This window comes from Vombatus ursinus, unplaced genomic scaffold (genome assembly GCF_900497805.2).
Source record: "Vombatus ursinus unplaced genomic scaffold, bare-nosed wombat genome assembly UNPS02014781.1, whole genome shotgun sequence".
In the NCBI taxonomy this organism is placed as follows: Eukaryota; Metazoa; Chordata; class Mammalia; order Diprotodontia; family Vombatidae; genus Vombatus; species Vombatus ursinus.
Window position 1 is genome coordinate 42,659,174 of NW_020954559.1, and position 18,964 is coordinate 42,678,137.

An 18,964-nucleotide genomic window follows, 5' to 3' on the forward strand; every position below is an offset into this window, starting at 1 on the left:
ACATAGTTCAAACACAAATTCTCTAAGCAAGAAATTCAGGGGGTTAATGAATTCAGGATCTAAATGTAGCATGTACTCTAAAGCTACATAGAAGATTCTTAATAAACTCTTCCTTCCTTTCTTTTTTCCTTCCTTTCTTCCTTTCTTTTTTCCTTCCTTCCTTTCTTTTTTCTTCCTCCCTTCCTTCCTTTTTTCTTCCTCCCTCCCTCCCTTTATTCTTTTTTATTTATTGTGCCCCTTAGAAATAATAATGATGATGACGATCATCACTACAATTTTTGTAGCTCTTACAATGTGTCAGGCATTACGCTAAACATTTCACAGATATTACCTCATTTGATCTTCACAACAACCCTGAGAGGTAGGTGCTGTTATTATTCCCTTTTTACATTTGTGGAAACTGAGACAAACAGAGATTAAGTAACTTGCCAGCATCACCCAGCCAGGATGTATCTGGTGCCAGATTTGAACTCTCTCCATTGTGCCACTTAGTAATTTGGTGTATTGAGGTATAAGGATTGTGGCACTCATCAGTAATTCAGGTAGGAGACTCTGAATGATGCCAGTGGGAATGGAAAAATTACTTCATGGTTCTGAATTTATCCTTCTAATTAGTACAGTTCTTTGACCCTCTCTTTATTTTGGTTTTTGAGTAGGCAGAGATGGTTACATTCAAATATAGTTTTTTTTCTTTCTGAGCTTGCATGATGTCAGAGACTCCTCTCAGAAAGAAGTGGTTACAAGTCAGACTGTGCATGACAGCATGTGCTAATGGTTTAAATGCCATTCAGGAAAGGGTGCCCTAACCTTTGGCTCCAGGGCCAGGCCAATCTATTGAGTCCAGCACTGACAGAAAATATAAGTAACTTCATGGGTTCCCATAAAATTGTAAATGACAGATTCATAACTTGTTCCTGAGGGAAGTTATGAATGTTCAATGAATATCCTCAACCTTTTAAGGATGAAGTCATGAAGGGCAATTGTTCACTGTTTCCTGCAAAAGATCTCCATATGCTACTGCCTGAGATAGAATATTCATGCTTGACTCATGATAGAAACACTTATGTCCACATGATTGGACATCTCTAGTCCTGGAAATAAGTTCATTTTGGGTTGTCTATAAACACATTTGATCCCCATTTGGCTCCTGAGTTCACCTTGGGTCTGCCTTTGAGATCACCTGAACCACTGTGATATGATGGGAAAGAGCCCTGACTCTGGAATTAGAGAACCTGGCTTTAAAAAAAATCCTGTCTTTGATGTTTGCAACTTGTGGAACCTTGACCAAATGATTTAACATTCCTGGGCCTCATCTGTAAAATAATGTGGTTGAATGAACTGACCTCTGAAGTCACTTACATCTCTAAATCTAAGATCCCAAAGGAACTGTTGGAAAATGTCTTTTCCCTGAGGTTCATCCAGATCATTGGTAAATCAGGGCTCATCTGATCCTTCAGTTTAAGACAGGGGAAACAGTGATGACTCTATAGTCAAGAGGATTTGGGTTAAAATATCATTTCTGATGTTTGCTACCTGTGTGAGCTTGGGCAAGTCACTTAATCCCTTTTGGCCTCAGTTTCTTCATCTGTAAAGTGAAAGCCTCTAATGTCTGTTCCACCTTTAAAGCTATAATCCTATGAAGTTATTTTCTTCCTCTATCCCCAAATGGTGTAGGTCAATAACAGAATCACTATGTCCTCCACAGTTAGAAGGGACAGATACTATTTGCTCTTTGTCCTTATTGTGATCTTAATGTCAGAGAAATGATTTAGAATGAGTTCAAAAAGTTCTTTAAAGAGGGGTCCTTTTCACATACTGCAGGTTTTTCAATCCTAAGTTCATTTTGGTACCTCATCTTCTTGAAGAGATAGAAGCATTGATTGTATCTGCAAATTTCATTCACTTAACATTGTTTTGTGTCAGACTGGGGTGCAGTCAGTCGGACAAATTGTTTTATTTTTGCTTTGTTTTATTTTGTTTTTGGCCCTGCACCAAGAAATAAGATGAAAAATTTTCCACTTGGCTTTGACCCATGCTGCTCAGTGAATTAATTGGAAGAAATGTTCCTGAGCTGAGTCTGTTGCAGTCCCTTACTTCTTGTCATGTCAGGCACCATGCTGGATCATTCATTATAGTTGATAAGTCTAGGGTGAATAGGTGTCTCTCTTCTTGTTCTTGAAAAGATTTCATCTCTATTGTCTCTCACCTTCAATCACCATTAATAACTATCCTGGCACCAAGTCAGAGCAAGCCCACTTAGGGGATGCATTTTTCATACAAACAATATTAGTCTTAATTTCCATTTTCACAAAGTTGAAGCTGGACAAAAACAAATGGTGCCAGGAAAGACATCTTGTTCTAATTAGGGCCTGTAATGAAATGTCCTGTGTCTCTGACCCTTTCAGCATCCTGCTAACTATTCACTGTGCATTGGGCCTTGGAATCTCATTGATTAGGCAATGAAAATTAGGGCCATGAATTCACTCTGCTCACTAGGGTTTAACACTATGGAGGTCATCTATTATAGCAGAAAAAATAATATCAGTCTTTAATTACAATCTGTATTGAAGCCTATCTAATTTAAAAACAACAACAACAACAACAACAAAACCTTTCTTGATACATTTAACTATTTCATTGTTGGTATACATGGGCTTTTAACATGAAAAAGTTCTGTACCCAACACATAATCCAGTGACTCTTTCATATAAATTAATCCATCAGTTTGTCTCCCATTTCTGATACCTGGAAGTAAGTTTTGCTGGATAGTGGGAAAGTAAAACATTTCCCTATAACTTAATAAGTTTGAATTTGCAAAAACAGCCCTATAAAAACTGAATATTTCTTTCTAGGTACTGGGTTTGCAATTTGGGTAGCTTTGAGAAGGTGGTACGTGGATTAAGTTATATAGATAAAATAGTTATACTATTCTCAGCAATAGATAGTAGAAAAAATAGGATTATAGTCTAGGTCTAGGTAATTATGCTTTTTTCCCCCCTGCACATAAATTAGGTGGTGATAGATGGGCTAAGTTAGTTGAATGCCATGCCCAAACTATACATTTCAGCCTATCACTTGATGCATCAACATATTCATTTTTATCCTAAGTTCTTTGATAATAAATAATATACTCTGAACCTCTATCTGCATTTTTTTAATGAGAGAAATCTCTTTTCCCATAAGCTTTCTTTCCCCTTTCTCTCTTTTTCAACACCCTGTAGCCTCCATTCTCCCTCCCTGCTGCCCCACCCAGTTTCATAGGTTTAAACAAACAAGAACCTTATTGGCTATTACATTTATTCACAATGTAGCAAATAACATGACATTTAAATATTTCAAAAATATATCACAGTGAGAAAGATCACAGTCAGAGCTACTTCTTACCATTAAGTGCAATTACTAGCTTATTCTCAACTCTGGGAACAAAATCCTACCATTCAGTTCTCAGGATGGCAGTCAATATCTCATAAGACTTCTCTTCAAGATACCTTCTCCACTACATAAAAAAATAAATTCAATTATTTCAGGATGTATCTCTTCCAACTCTTTCTCCTTGATAGATAACTCATTCAATCTCTCAGAAAAGAACTTCCTTAAGTCTTTTCTCTCTGTTATCAGTCTCTCTCCGTGTCTTCTCTCTCAGTTTTGATGGTTAATAGTCTTCAAAATGTCAATTAAATTTGTTCCCTCACAAGGTTCTATTCTCTTTTAAAGATACAATAATAGTATGCTTAATATTGGTTTGCTAAGCTATTGGTTGCTATTGCAGAAAAATTCAGCTATTATAATAAAAGTATAAATTATAGAAACTGTTGCTATAGAAATACATGTTTAAGAAAATAATATGAGGGTCCATATTGGGCTTTGAACTATTGGCACCATTTAAAATTCTGTGCCTTAAGATAATTTTCTGAAAAGACCTCTTCATCCTTTATTAATTTAGAAATAAACAGTTCTCCAGATGAGAAAAGCTTCTTCTTTTTGATGTTTTTCTCAGCTCAGGGTCTTCTTGGGAAATATTCATCATGGAATTCCAGAATCTTAGAGTTAGGAGGGACCTCTTAAAGGACTTACATTCTATGTAACACATAGAAGGGACATGAAAAACAGAGCATTATAGTGGGGGGAGGGGCAGAAGACTGAAAGATATTTTACCTCAGCCCATCCTCACAATGGAGGCCCCAGGAGGAGCTCACCAATGGGAGAAGGGGGCCGCCATTGTGGAGGGATATTCCAAGGTGAGAAAGCCACTGATTTTCAGGGAAGGTCCCAGGTGAGAAAACAATTTAGACATGGTGTCTATATCTGGGGAATCAGAAACAGAGCAGGAAGGGAACTACAAAAGTGTTATTATAAGGATCATGTGAGATGATGTATGGAAAAAAGTACTGTGTAAACCTTAAAGTGACATTAAAGTACATACAGACTATTACAAAACAAGAAGAAATAGGAAAACATGAGTATAACAAAAAGTGAAACTAAATGCTAGGTAATTAATATGATGAAGGTTGGCAGGAATGAGGGACTAAGAGGTGAAAATATTGTATATTTTGTTAGACTTGGTTGATATGTTGGTTTATTTTGCAGAACCGCTTTTTCTTTTTTTTTAATTCTTTGTTAAAACAGATGGCTCACTGGACAGGGAAAGAAGGAAGGATATAGAAACTTAGATGATATAAAAACAAAAGATGTCAATAAAAACCTTTAAATCACTATATAAATGTTTGTTATTATTATTATTATTATTATTATTATTATTATATCACTGTTATCTATAAAATGAGAAGGTTGGATTAGGTGCTCTGTAATGTTCCTGATAGCTTTCACTTCCTATGATTCTATGACAAAATTGGAAATTGGTCTAGTGACCTGAACTTTTTGAGCTTTTCTGGGTAAAAATCCTAATTACTGCTCTGATTTGGGTCCTTAGCTTTCTTCATAACTTTTGTGTCACCCCATTCTCTCACAACCCTCAGTCCCAAGGGCCCCTGGTATTATACAATTTGACTCCATATTATTTTCCAGATGTATTTTGCATTACTGCCCCTTCACACACTTTATGTCTCATTCAAAGTAGATTGTTTTCATGTATTTACCCAAGCCATCCTCCATGACTGAGTTGCAAGCTTTTATTAATTCTATCTCTTAGAATCCTTATATTCTTTCAAGTTGAGGCTTTGATATCACATCTTTGGGAATGTTTCCCCAATTCTCTTGATGATTAGGGTTCTCTCCCTTTTCAAATTATTTTGTATTTACCCATAAGTATTTGTGTACATTCTGTAGTACTGTGTTCAGTTTGGGGGACTATGGTTTATTTCTCCAGCGTTAACGAACTGGAGAGTATCCAGAGAAAGGCAACTATGATGATGAAGGGCTTTGAATTCATGTTGTATGAGAATTGGCTGAATGAATAAGCATATTTAGCCTGGAGAAGAGGAGACTCAGGAAGATATATGACATCTGTGGCACAGTGGAAAGGGCAGTGACTTTGTAGAAAGGGAACTTGGGTTCAGATCCTATTTCTGATGCTTATTATCTGCAAGATCTTTGACAAATCACTTGTTTTCCTTAGATTTCAATTTCTTCTTCTGTAAAATGAGGGGGTTTGGATTATATAGCCTCTTTGGTCCCTTCCAGCTCTAGATCTATGACACAAAAGACTTGAAAGACAGTCATATGGATGATGGAATAAGCTTGTTCTTTTTGGGTAGAGTAAGAAGTAACGTGTGCAGTTGTAATGAGCCTTATTGGGTGGTGGTAGTAGGAAACTTCCTACAACTAAAGATATTACAAAGTAGAATGAGCTGCCATGAGAGGAAGCAGTTTTCTTCTCATTGTAAGTTTTTAAGAGGGGGCTTTATTGGGCATGTGCTAGTGGGGCATCATTTTAGGTATGGGTTGGATTAGATGGCCAGTAAAGTCTCAAATTCTGTGCTTCTGTTGTATTGTGCCAGAATGTAAATTCCTCAAGGGTAAAGAAAGCTTAATTTTTCTCCTTGTACTCCAGAACTAGATGCAGTGCCTTGCACACAATTGACATAATAAATGCTTATTGAATCAAAATTTACCTGACTATTCTGGGACAGAATTTCTTTTTCAGTATTCAACCTTAGTTTTGCCATGGTTTGTGATACATATATTGAAGTAAAATTTACAATTCATTATGTTATTTGAATACATTTCCCTATTGTTACATACTCTTACAAAGTGTGGCAGGGCTAATGCTTTGATTCATAATAAGAGTTTTCTCAAAGAACTGAAATCAGTTTAAATGAGAACTTTCAGGGTTTCAAATTCTTGTAATTGAATATTACTTAAAAAACAAAAATATGTGGATGGAGTATTTGTCATCCAATGGCATTTCCAAATTTCTTCCCAGTTAATCCTTCTCTAGTCTTTTTGATAGCCCACTTCACTCTTTTTCAGAAGGCTTAGCTGTTGCAAACTTTTTAAAAATGTCTTATTGAAACATTGCCTTTTTAATATTTCTCATTTTTTGGTAGATAGACAATATTAGAATGCATTTGGGGATCAAAATGTAGCTTTTTTGCCAGACTTAATGAAATTGTTGCCCACAGCTGTCACAACAAAACTGACTTGAAGTCAGATCATCTTGTTAACGGAGACTTACTTTAGTAGCTTAAAACTTACAAGCAATTTGGTTACATCAAAATATGGTACTCCATTTAGAGTCTGGATATCCTTTATAAAAACTAATATATGTTAATTATGTTTTTATTGACTCAAAAACTATTAATATTTCTTTAATTGCATAAAATGGAGATTCATGTATAATAATATTTAAAACATCATATTTGTAAAGTGATTAAAAAGTTATTGGATCACATGTTAGCCATAATTTAGAGTAGAGGTTCTTAAGCTATTTTTGTGTCTTCGACTCCTTTGGTGGTTTGGTGAAGGCTGTGGACCTCTTCTCAGAATAATGTTTTCAAAAGTAGAAAATAAAATACTTAGCATTACAAAAAAATCCAATTATATTGAAATGCAGTTATCAATTTTTTAAAAAAAGTTCATGAATCTCATTGAACCAATTAACTTGTGAAAGGTCTTAAGTACTTATATGCAACTAACATCAATTATTTTTGTGACCCTTTTGTTTATATCCAGTGTGAATTATCGCCATCATTTATTAGAGATATTAAGATCTACACTCTAATATTGCTGCATTGGCTACCTTTCATTTTCTTGACCATTTAGTAATGTAAAATAGTGAGACCAGAGCTTTCCAACTCAATGTCTCTTCCTTCTCTATTAAAATGGCAACTGTACAGTTAGCTCAACTATGTTTTTATGAACAGCTCTTTGTGTGGGAGCTCAGACATCTCTTAGCAAAAGGATAGGGCTGTTCATGGGCAAAATTATGAGAAATGATGTTTGGTTTCAGGGCTTCTTCTGTTCTTCCCTGACCTAAGTTTTACCCATTTCTCACCATCTTTCGTGCCCATCCCTTCCAGCTGCTTATCTCTCCATCAACTTCAGGGATCTTACACTGCTGTAGGGGGTGGGGGTTAGTTAAGGGGAAGAAAGAAAATCAATTATCACTAATACTTTAGTGTAAATTGTTAGATTATATTATCCTTCCTTAGAAGATTTGTATTTTGAAAGAAGGACTGAGAGACAAGGACCCAAAGGTACAGCTCTATAATTTTTGAATTCAAGAACTCTAGTTCTCTAGGTGAGTAGATGTTTTCACGACCTTTCTAGTAACCCTCAAACAATGCCACATAGGCAATGACCTATCCTACCTATCCAAAAGTTCAGCCATGGATAAGGACCTTTAGATGACAAGAAATGACTACATGAGTATGTAATATAAGATACTTGAGCAAGGATCTATACCACTTTTCCTTTTTTGTGTGTGGAAGAATACACAGAGGAAAACCTAACATATAGCACTCACCTAATGTGCACCTATAAAGCACATTAAGGAATATTTTAATTGAAGTGAAATACCCTCCACTTCATAAAAATAATTTGTGAATTGATATGTGTAATAATGATTAATGTGATAATGATCAAATTGTCCCCAGCACCCAAGTCCCTGCTTGATAATGAAATGCTCAAGGTATATATTCTTTCTTTCAGAAGTACAACACTTAATGGTATATAATATATATAAGAAAAGATGTAAAATAGCTCCTTAACCATCTCAAGAACCTGGGCACACTTGGGTTTTGGAAAGAATTTTGAATCTAATATAAGCACAACTCTAGGGAGAGAAGAAACTACAAAATATCCTATTTAATTGTTGTTGCTTTTTTTTTTTTGCTTATTTTGTCTTCCACTTGTACATTTTGTCTTTAGCAAAGGCAAATCTAGGTAGATGCAGTTAATGGACATTTGGACAGGTTTTTCTTTTGAAAAAGCTCAGCATTTCTAGGCCAAGCTCACTGAGTCAAGTGTCTTTGTTTTCTTCTTGCAAGACTATAGAAATCAAACAAGTCATTGATTAATGTAGTCTGTGTCTGTCTGCTTAAGAGAGAAAAACAATCTCCCTCTCCAACCCCCTGCCCCCAACTTATATTGCTTGAGGCAGGCTGTCTGCTCAGAGCTATCATTCATTCTCAGGAGAAGTTTCCATTTCATTTCCTATAATACGCTCTTGTAAGAATGAAATTCACACCCAGTACATGTAGGCAGGGGAAACAAATACACTTAGGTCAATTGTATCTTCCAATGTGAACCAGATCCCCATTTATGGTTCTATCTGAGTAAATATATCAGTATTACTTACATTATTTGTGGGGTATCCAGTATTTTTATATTTTTTATAGACTCCTACAGAAAAAATGAAACAAAAGAACAAATAAATAAAAAGTAAAACATTGCTGCCCTAAAACCAAAATATGTGTTCTGGGCAAGGACAAACCTGTATTTAAATCTTATTTTGCAGATGGGATCCTGAAATGCGTTATTCAGGTCCATTTCCATTAAGTATTCCTCCTCTTAGCTCCACAATGTAATTAACATTGCAGGTCTCATGGCTCTTTTTAAGGGAATTAGAAAGCCATGACTCATTTGGGCATCATCTGAACAAACTCTCTTGATACAGAATGACTCAATCACTAAGATTGCTATTTGGCAGCATTCCGAGATATCCAGACCTAAAAGCCAGCACTTAATCTGATTTAAGGCCTCTTAAAATATTTTTTCAAACACTACTAAACAGTGTTCTGGGAAAAATGAGAATTATTTTAGGCACCCACTGTAGCCTGAGCTGTCTTAACATTGTTATTGATTCCTTTTAAGTAATTGCATTTAATTTGGAAACCTACAGATGACCAAACTTATGAAGAAATATGACTATGACAAATATAGGAGGTCCAAGTCTCTGGAACAAGCATGATACAAAAATAGAAATCATTAAATCAATATGCTATTGTGCTCACTCAGTGTCCTTAATATAGGTATTGGAGATTCATTGACATCAAGAACTTTTCATAGCTATTGCAATAATTTTATACTTTGTAGGAATCCTGAAATCATTATTATTATTATTTCGCTTATGAGAAGTAACCTATAAGGATCAATAGGACTTTTAAATTTTATAAGTATAAATGTCATGGTTTAATGACCAAGATCGTCTTTTTCTCATTTTATTTAAGTGAACATAAAAATAACACTTGATTTTTGTATAGTTTGCAGTTTCCACAGCACTTTCTCATGCATGTCTCATTGTGAGGTAGGCGGGGTAGATAATATTCCCATTTTATAGAGTAGGAGAGGACCAGAGAGATCATCACTTGTCTAAGGCTACAGAGAGAGTAAATGGTTAAGCCTAGACTAGAACCACTCAAATCTATTTTAGTATACTGCATCTCACCCTAGGAATTGAAGCTGGTACAAGAATGTGATGAATAAAGGATAATACCTGAATTATGAGCCTGGGTAAATGAGAGAATGGTAGTACCCTTTATAGTAATAAAGAAGTTAAAAAGAATGGAGAGTTTGGTGGAAGATAATTGAGTTTTGAACATTTTGAGTTTGTAACATCTGTGGGACATCCAGTTTGAGATGTCTATTAGGCAGTTGGAGAAGAGAAACTTAAAATCAGGAGAGAAATTGTGGTGGGAAATACATATCTGAGAATCATCTGTATAAAGATGTGTTACCAAGGCATCATAACCTGATTTTTAACTTTCTTTAATGAATGGAAAGTTGAACAGTTTGCTCACAGAAACGTGTATATGTGTATGTATGTATGTGTATATGTGTGTGTACATACAGCTATACCGTTTTTCCTTCCACGTGATGCTTTCCCCATTGTGGTTTCAATATTTTGTGGGTCAGCATAAGAAATTCAATGGGAATTTTGGGGAGTTTTGCAGAAGCTGCAGATGACACACAAAGTTTAATAAACAACACAGAAAAAGTTTAGAAACTCAGAAATGCATAATGTATATGTACTGTATAGCATTGTATAATATCAACATATTTTATCTTTCAATACCATAATAATTTGGACTTTCTCTCTGGTATGAAGGGAGGGCCAAAAATGTTTACATGGATTTTCCAGATGGTAGGGGTGCCATACCCCTAACCCCTGTGATGTGGCAGGGATAACTGTACATACATACATGCATGTATACATACATGCACACATACAATATACATAAATATACACTACATGTGTATTTACATATAACTATATGCTTATCTTGAATCTATATCTCTATTTCTTTAGTATTAATATGCTTATATATGTGCATGCAGATGCATGTATATATGGATCTGTATACACTCAATTTTTGATGCCTTGCCAGACACATCTCTATGCAAATCATATCTATCTATCCCTCAATCCATCTATCTATCTATCTATCTACCTATCTACCTATCTATCTATCTAAACATCTATCTATCTAGAGTTTTCTGTTGATAAATGTAATCTGTCCATGGTGCTGAAAATATCCATGGATCTTTTTATTTGTGATTGCCTTTCTGTTGCTTATGTTTGTGCACCAGTGTACAGACAGATAGTTCAGACAGCAGACATAGATCTATAACAATACAGCAGTAGGAGAAGATATTTCCTTATAAAATTAAATGTAGAATTATTAATAATTTAGTGAGCTCAAATACAGTTCTTGGCTCCAAATCAGGATGTGCAATTCACTAAGTTCATTTATCCATTCATTCAGTAATTCAGCACATTTACTGAGCACCTACTATATGCACAAGTGTTCTAGAAACTGTCCAGAAAGACCATGATCATGCACTTCCTCAGGTCTAATTTTGTGGGGGGTGGCTACAGAGATCTTAGTACTATAGAGTACTTAGAGATCTTAGTACTATAAAGAAGTGATCTAGAGTCCAAATGTGACTTCATGTAAGCTTAATATCTGCTTCTGCAATATGGAACTGAGAAAATTTCCCCAAAGATCAGGGGATGTGAGAGAGGAAGCTTAGAGAGCCCATTGAAACTGCATTGAACTGATAACAAATTCCTAATTTTCTTTTTCCTTTAAAAGCATTTGCCAAGATTCAATGGTAAGGAAGTTGTAGTTATGGATTCCTGAAGGAGTTCACAGTTGGCTAACATCTTTTCTATGACAGGGAGTTCATTCTATCATCCACTCTATTTCTCTTGACTATTTAATTATCATTTTAAAAGCTTGTATCTGGAATTTTCCTTAGTGGCTAGAGTTCTCCCCAGATGCACACTGACACACCATAGTAAATACTATGTCTAGAGACAGGTAACCAATTAAGGCCTGTTGATTTCCTGGCCAATGTGCTTTCCATCAAAATACTGGTGGTCATAAATATTATGCTAACTACAAGCTGTGTCCACTGCTAAGGTCCAGTGGAGGTATGTTTTCATACCTGAGAATCTTCACAATGGTCCAAGCTCCACAAAGTAGTCCTAAAATATAATGTATGACCCATTTCTTTTACCTCTAGGTTAAATACCTATTTAGGTTCCCATCTCAATTCAGTATCAGAAAATTTCCTGAACAATTTGGAAAGATCATATTTATTTTTCAGCTTCTACACAACAAGAGTCAGTGGGAGATTGGGAAGTGCAGTGTGTATAGGATTGTCCCTGAAGGAGAATTGTGACTTCAGGTCTGTTTTGACATGGTAGTAGAAATAAGTGTTTTATCAAAGAGTTGCAATTTTATTTTCTTGAAGATGTCTTTAATTCTGAAGAACAAGAGATGGGAAACAAAAGGCTTAGTTGATGCTAGCACAGACTTATTTTTAAATAGTCTAATTTTCCAAATGTTCATGAGGTAATTAGTTCTGAGTCTTGATGCTACCACCACAATGCCATTCACACAAAAAAATTCAATTTGTACCAATGTGCCAGAGCCCAGGAAAGCACAAACTGAAGACTGCATAGGCATTGCAATTGTGTAGAAAAAATGATAAGATGTCATAGGATCTTCTATGAAGAGGTCCCTTCTATGAAGGGGACTTGGAGATTATCTTATTCACATCTCTCATTTTACACATGAGGAAATTGAGGCCCAGAGAAGTTGAGCAACATGCCCAAAATGACCCTAATAAGAAGCAGATCTGGGATTCAAACCCACGCTTTCTGATTCTGAACCCACTGCTCTTTGCCATAAATTTGGTCTTTTTGGAGAAAGTCTTTGGTCAAAAGAGTTAGACTGCTTTGGTGAAGTTATGTATTAGTGTTTCATTACTGTTATTTAAAAATGCAAATAACTAAATTAGTCCTTCATTCTGTAGGTCTGAGTTTTAATGCAGATTAATTGCAAAAATGCAGTGAGTGTGGAGCCCTTCATTCAATCTCTCAGTAACTGTTCAGTTCCATCAAACTTTTGGAAAGGTATCCATTTGAGATAAAATTAAATCAATATATATATTGCTGATCTAGCTCAAAGGAATGTGAATTTAGAAGAGTTCCCTGTGGCAGTTTCCAGAGTGAATTCACAAATTGTTTCAAAAACAGCATAGACAGCTGTGGCTGCCTTATTCAAATGAAGTGGGTGGCCACCTTTGTGGTATGATTTTGGGAATGTTGAGTAGAATCCTCTGCTCCTCAAAATAGCTTACTGATGCCTGAAAACCCATAATTAGACTTCTTGTTTTTAGTTTAAGTGCTTGCCTTTTATAAAATATAAATACTCCTGAAGGGATAACAAATTATATTATCATTCTTTTTATGACTTACTATGAATGAATAATGGATTTAGATGAAGTAACTCCCTCTAAGTCATATTACTAGTAAATCACAGAGTCAAGATTTGAAAACCAATGAAGTAGTTGAACTACATGGCTTTTGAGTTCTTTTCCAAATCTAGGTCTATGATTCAATAATCCTATGGTCCTAGGACATTTAACTTTTAATTATGTTCCCTTTCCTTTATACCAAGCTGCTTTCTACTGATGTTGCTGATATAATCCTTAACAGAGCAGATGCCTGAGATTACCATTATCTCCTTCTCCATTGTTGTTATCATGTTGTTCTTCTGCTCAAGAAGTTCCAATGGTTCCCTCTGATCTCTAGGATAAAAAAAATATCTTTTGAATGTTGAAGTTGTTCACAGTCTGGCTTCAGTCAGCTTCCCAGGCTGTCCATCAGTTTCCTCTTCTGTAAAATTACTATGTGATCCCTAAGGTTCTTTCCTTCTCTACATTCTATGACATTGTAATAATGAACATTAGATAATTTCCCATTAATTGTTTAGAGGTCAGATCTATATAAAAATGAGGTATTACTATGATCTTGATCAATAACCCAAGTTCTAGTATCTAGAATACAGATTGAAATAAAAACAAAATAAATTATTTCAATATTAAAATAACAATGCAGAAGATAATTGATTTTATATTTTATTGTAAGTGGATTTGATGATCTAAGTGGCACCATGGTATAGTGTAGAGAATGCTAGTTCTGAAGTCCAAGGACCTGAGTTTAAATTTTACTTCTGATGCTTACTACCTGTATGACCTTGGGCAAGTCACTTAAACTCACAGGGCCTGTTTCCTCATCTGTAGAATAAAGGTATTAGTTAGGAAGACCTCTGAGGTCCCTCTGTGCACCTATGATGATAATAATAATGGATCTTGTTACATTGCTACCAACCAATCAAGGAACTTTGCGGTAAAACATAATTACTTTCATTTAGCTCATTTCTTCCAATCTGCCTTGATAAAATTAACTAGAAAAACATTTCTAGATAGATGAATTCCCTTAGATAAACTTATGGAAAGTTATGGATGGGTATTGTACTTAACCAACCAGCATGGGTGGGTTGAAATCTGCATCATTGAAAAGAATATCCATATTGTTCAGATAATAGATTGAAGTGAGCATTGACTTAGCTTTTCTTGCAACAACATCATACATGGTGTTTTGAAAAGAACACTGGATTTAGAATCAGAGAAAGTGGGTTCCAGACCTTTTATTGCTTTCTAGAATCTTGAGAAATCTTTTGCATATCCTTTTGCCTTATTGGGCCTTCATGTCATCATTTGTCCTTTCATTTCCAAATAAGAGTATTGTAGGTCTTTCCCATATCTTAGATCAGTGCATATATTCTCTGATGCATACTGGCTGGGAGACACTGGACAAGCCATTTACTATTTCAGTGCACTAAGTAACTCTTTAAGATTATATATGTTTCCTGCAAGCTATCAATCTGCATTAGTAAAGGGAGTTTCTTTATCTAGGAATTCCCTATGCCAATAAAATCACAGATCCAGTCCCCAGTCCCTACCCCCTTGAAGATCAGTGTGTGATCTATGGCCCTATTCCTGAGCCAAACATATTTGCCTTCCATATAACTTCGTTGAAAATTTGTCTTTCTTCCTTTGAAGAGGCACATTCCGGCCCTCAGTGAAAATTATTTCCCATTGTTAGAGCAGTTTCTAGTCATAATCTTTTCTTTTTTTTTTATAAAAAGGTAATTATCCCCTCTTTCAGTGATATAATTTCCTACCTTTATGACTAAACTTATTAAAAAAAGTCCTAATTGTCATTTGTTATTTTCATTTTGTAGGCAGCTAGGTGGTGCAATGATGGAGTGATGGTCCTGGAGTCAGGATGATTCATCTTCCTGAGTTCAAATCTAACTTCAGACACATAGTAGTTGAATGACACTGGGCAAATCACTTAATTCTGCCTCAGTTTACTCATCTGTAAAATGACTTGGAGAAGGAAATGGCAAACCACTCCAGTGTCTTTGCCAACAAAGTTCCAAATATTTTGCGTGAATAAGATGAAAAACCCAATGTATCTTTCCACTGACTTTTCTCATGAAAGATTAAATGATTAACTATTTTGAAATGTCCCTTGAGCACAGGACATGGATCTATGACCTCGATTTCAGAATATTTTCTTTATATGCAAAACACCAAATAAGTAATAATTGGCTGAATTGCCTAAACAAAAGCTAAGGCAATGGAGTATTGGAGAAATGGCTCATATGGATGGGCATGGAGTAAAGAATGAATAAGAAAATGATAAATTGAAAATCCTTTAATCAGATCTAAGAGAAGTACAAGTTCATTTAATCTAGCTTCCTCATTTTGTTTTGTTTTGTTATGTTTTCTTTCATTTTCTTTCATTTTATTTTATTATAGTTTAGTTGTTAAACTGGATCTCCCTATCTCACCCTGAATGGAAGTGGGTCTAACCCTGTTGTTAATTGACAGTATAGCTTTAATGTGTTCAGTTTCTGGTTAGAGTCAGTTCACTCCACTTTAGGCATCCAGGTGACTTTATCTCACCTCCCCACCCAGGGCTTACCATATTGGCTCCAGATTAGTCTAGATATCCAATTGGTTTAGTGCATTGCAGCTCAGAACTCTTGAACTCAAGCAACCCACCAACCTCAGCTTCCCGGTAACAGAGATTACTAAAAGTATGTGATCTGGATGTGGTCATCCAGAATCAGCTTCCTTCTTTTAACAGAAGTGGAAGCTAAGGCCCAGAGAGCCTGGATCTTATCTGAGCTAGCAGTTGTTAAGAGGAGTAGCTGAGAGAAGGGCTCAAGTCTACTGACTTTTAATCCAGTGTTTTTTTCGCCACACTATTCCCAGTCAATCAACAGACATTTATATATTGCTTAATATGTTCTAAGCAGTATATTAAGCATTGCAGATACAAGCAAAGATAAAAAATAAATTCTGTCCTCAAGGAGCCTACATTCTAATGGAGGAGATAACATTTAAATAAGTACAATATACATACATAGTAGATGGAAGTTAACTTTAGAAGGGAAGGCTCTAGCATGATGGATGGAGTGGGGACAGACTAAGAAAGACCTCCTGTAGAAAATAGCATTTGAACTGAGTCTTGAAGAAACCTACGGATTCCAAGAGCAGAGGTCAGGGTGGAGTGAATTCCAGGCATGGAGCGCAGTCAGTGCTAAGGCACAGAGATGCGAGATGAAGTATTGTGTTCAAGGAGTAGCAAGTAGGACAAGAACATCCTCATGCCAAAATGCAAATTGAGTAACTATTCCAGATGTCTTTAAGGCCATGTGGCAATTCAAGAGGAGGACCCTGTTTTATTGATCTTGGTGCTAAGGTTCTTGTCCTCTGCAAGTGACCATACTTCACCTGTGCCTATTGAGCACATACTCTCACCAATCAGTTGAAAGTTGATAAAGAACATAGCTGACCATTTCACCAGATGTGAAATAAAGGTTATGAGTGCTTGGTACAAATCACTTAGCAGAATATAGACCATCTAATAGATGAATTACACAGAATTCCATGAAAGGTTGCCACATATTATGGTGGTACAGAGTATAAAGTAGGTGTTCAGCATCATGGTTCAGCAAGAGGACTGTATTTAGTCAAAGGACCAGGGTTCACATTCTGGCTCTGCTACCTACTCCCCTGGGCAAATTACTTCAGCTTTCTGAGTTGCATCTATAAAAATCAAGAGTAGGAGTAGTCGACTTCTAGTGCTACTTCTAGCTCTAAATCTATAACATTGAATGTTTGTTATTAACAAAATAAGTAAAGTATTTATTGCCCTTTAAGGTTTACAAAGCACTTTCCTCATATCAGCCCATTGAGGTGGGTACTAAAAGTAGCATTATCCCTATTTTAAGGATAAAGGAATTAAGTTGCAGTAAAGTTGTGACGTCCTTCACATCAGAGCAAAAATTCAAACCTATATCCTACATTCACCAAATTCGTAGATCCCATGCTGATGCCCTGATCTCTGACAATTCAATTTAACAAAATACACATGCGCCCTCAAAAAATATTTCCATAAAAGCACAATGGATGAATGGTTCTAATTTGTTTTCTAATTTTATATGCAAAGTATCCCACCAGTTAAATCTTACAGGGACAATGCACTTGTACTTGTGTCTGTCTGTTCTCTCTTTCTTCCTCACTCACTAGGCTGGTCTGGTTGAACAGCACACCTGACTCCTCTGAATTAGTTTTGCTACATGTAGCCATTGGGGATGGAATGAGAATTTGACAACTTGAAGTAACATGACTTTGGATGTTTTCTTCTCTGACTTTCACAGCATCTCTAGGGTGGATAGGTGGGTGTGGCAAGGAAATTGCTAGGATATTAATAGCTCTTCTACATTACCTACATTTCTACTACTCAAAAACCTTACAGAGAACATAAGGCTATAAGCATTTCTGGTCTTCAAAAAATTGAAGGCAGTTTATCACCACAATAATTAATACTGTTGCTGGGTACAGTTGCTCCTTGCTGTGAATTTTGATGAGGTGCTAAGACCGCTGGAACTAATTTTCAGGTCAATGTAGATGTTACTGCCATATTACTACCAAACCAAATTAGGTGCTACATGGTTGAACAAAATGTCTTAGGTTTATTTATTCTTGCCCACCTGCCCTGTTGGGGGGATGCAGGTGTGAAAACAAGTATCAATTGAGCTCTTTTAATGGAGAACACAATTAGTTCATGAAGATTGTTGGATTATTTCATTATTTATCTTGCTTGGTGCTGCTTCTGTCTCTGGCGATCCTTGTTTTGTTAACGGATAAGAGTCTCCTTCAACTTACAGCGCACTATCTCTGCTCTATAGGTAAAAAGAAAATGATTCATTATATCTTGTTCTGTGCTAAGCTGGTTACAAAAGCAAGGTCAAGGAAATGGACTAATGTAGGTACACTAAGACTGTACTTTATAAAACAACACAGTTTTTACAAATTTAATTTTTTTTTCTATTTAGTTGCTGGTTCAAATTAGTCAATTAAATTTAACGAAAATTATTAATGCCAGTTATTTGGAATGTACTATTTTAGGCACTGCAGATTCAAACCCTCCCAGATGTTTCCTAGATTAGGGATGGGGAACCTGGGGCCTCAAGGCCACATGTGGCCCTCTAGGTCCTCAAATGTGCCCCTTTGACTGAATCCAAACTTCACAGAACAAATCCAAAAGAACAAAATCCATCCCTGTCCTAGACTCTGGCATCAAAGCATTTATAATCTAATAGAATTAAGACATGTACAAATAACCACGGGATAAAAGATAATGAGATACTTTCAAAAGGAAGCTACATTTAAAGGTGGGGGATTTGAGAAGGAAAAATATTATGATGTCTTCCTGGGGATACAGGCTTCAAAAAAGGCTTCTGGGAGGAGGTAGCACTTGAATTGGACTTTGGAGGAAGGAAGTGATAACAGCAGATGGAAATGAAAGTTGGGAAAAGGAATGGACTCCATTCCAGTCGTGGTTTGAGTACATTTATAGACATGAGAATGAAAAGAAAAAGTCCTAGAAACAAAATAGTTTCTATTTTGACTAGGATATTGTCCTTATGAAGGTAAGTGCTCCTAAGATCAGACAGTTAGATCAGAGCCAAATTGTTGAAAGCCTTGGATGCCAAGATCAGAAGTTCATATTTTATTTAAATAGGCCATGGTGAGTTCTGAAGTGTCTCCCATGTAGTACATGCTTAATAAATGCTAAATTGAATTAAATGATCAGTTCTGTACCTGAGAAAGATCATTATGACAATGG